Source organism: Schistocerca gregaria, chromosome 4, assembly GCF_023897955.1.
Source record: "Schistocerca gregaria isolate iqSchGreg1 chromosome 4, iqSchGreg1.2, whole genome shotgun sequence".
Classification (NCBI taxonomy): domain Eukaryota; kingdom Metazoa; phylum Arthropoda; class Insecta; order Orthoptera; family Acrididae; genus Schistocerca; species Schistocerca gregaria.
This window is the reverse complement of record NC_064923.1, coordinates 515,088,598-515,089,736: the sequence shown is the minus strand read 5'-3', so window position 1 is coordinate 515,089,736 and position 1,139 is coordinate 515,088,598. Positions and strand designations below refer to the sequence as shown.

Sequence of the window (1,139 nt, the reverse complement as noted above, 5' to 3'; positions counted from 1 at the left end):
CTTGCCCGCGAAAGGCAAAGGTCCCGAGTTCGGGTCTCGGTCGGGCACACAGTTTTAATCTGCCAGGAAGTTTCAAATAAGCGTACACTGCGCTGCAGAGTGAAAATCTCATTCTGGAAACATCCGTCAGGCTGTGGCTAAGCCATGTCTCCGCAGTATCCTTTCTTTCAGGAGTGCTAGTTCTGCAAGGTTCGCAGTAGAGCTTCTGTTAAGTTTGGAAGGTAGGAGACGTGGTACTGGCAGAAGTAAAGCTGTGAGTACCGGGCGTGAGTCGTGCTTCGGTAGCTCAGTTGGTAGAGCACTTGCCCGCGAAAGGCAAAGGTCCCGAGTTCGAGTCTCGGTCGGGCACACAGTTTTAATCTGCTAGAACAGTATTAGTCAAATGCAAAAAATGTATGAGGGCTAAACACGTCACTTTCCAAACCAAACCACCTATGTTTCCAATAATCCCTAAACGATGAAAACAAATAGCTGCAACAGATTTGATGGGGCCGCTCCCACGCACAAAAAATGGATATATTTTCAAATTTGTCGTTTTGGAACTTACTTCTAAATATGTTACCTTGACACCATTAAAACGGGCAACAGGTCTTACTATAAGTAAAACATTTAGACAAGATTTTCTCAGACAAGTAAGTCGAGTGGAACGAATAATTTCGGATAATGGCCCACAATACAAATCAGTGCAATGGCAGAACACGTTAAAACAACACAAAATAAAACCCATCTACATATCTAAGTACAAACTTAGCCTAAATTCAGCAGTCGATCTATGAAGGACATAGGCACTTTATGCCGATTATATGCAGGCAAAAGACACAACACTTGGAATATATGCCTTAAAGATTTTCAAAAAGTAATAAATGAAATGCCACATAGCACTACACTACTACCTCCAGTTACTGTGCTTAAAAATATTGAAACCCCATACATAACCAGAGAAAATGTTAGATTTCCTATTGTACCAGGTAGACAGCACAAACATGTCATAGCAACAGCACTCTCCAACATCAGAAAGGCAGCCATTAAAAGAAAAGAAAGAGGAGATAGAACAGCAAATAAAAGAACATTCTCAGTAGGCCAGAAAGTATTTGTAAAAACACACCATCTCTCCAGCAAACAAACATAAAATGCATAAG

General features: G+C 41.3%; 1 non-coding gene across 1 annotated transcript; it reads left to right on the top strand.

The window, feature by feature from the left end:
* Nucleotides 1-274: 274 nt before the first annotated feature.
* Trnas-cga (transfer RNA serine (anticodon CGA)) lies at nucleotides 275-349 on the top strand. The gene has a single exon. It is a non-coding gene; the product is annotated as a tRNA-Ser (tRNA).
* Nucleotides 350-1,139: the final 790 nt, after the last annotated feature.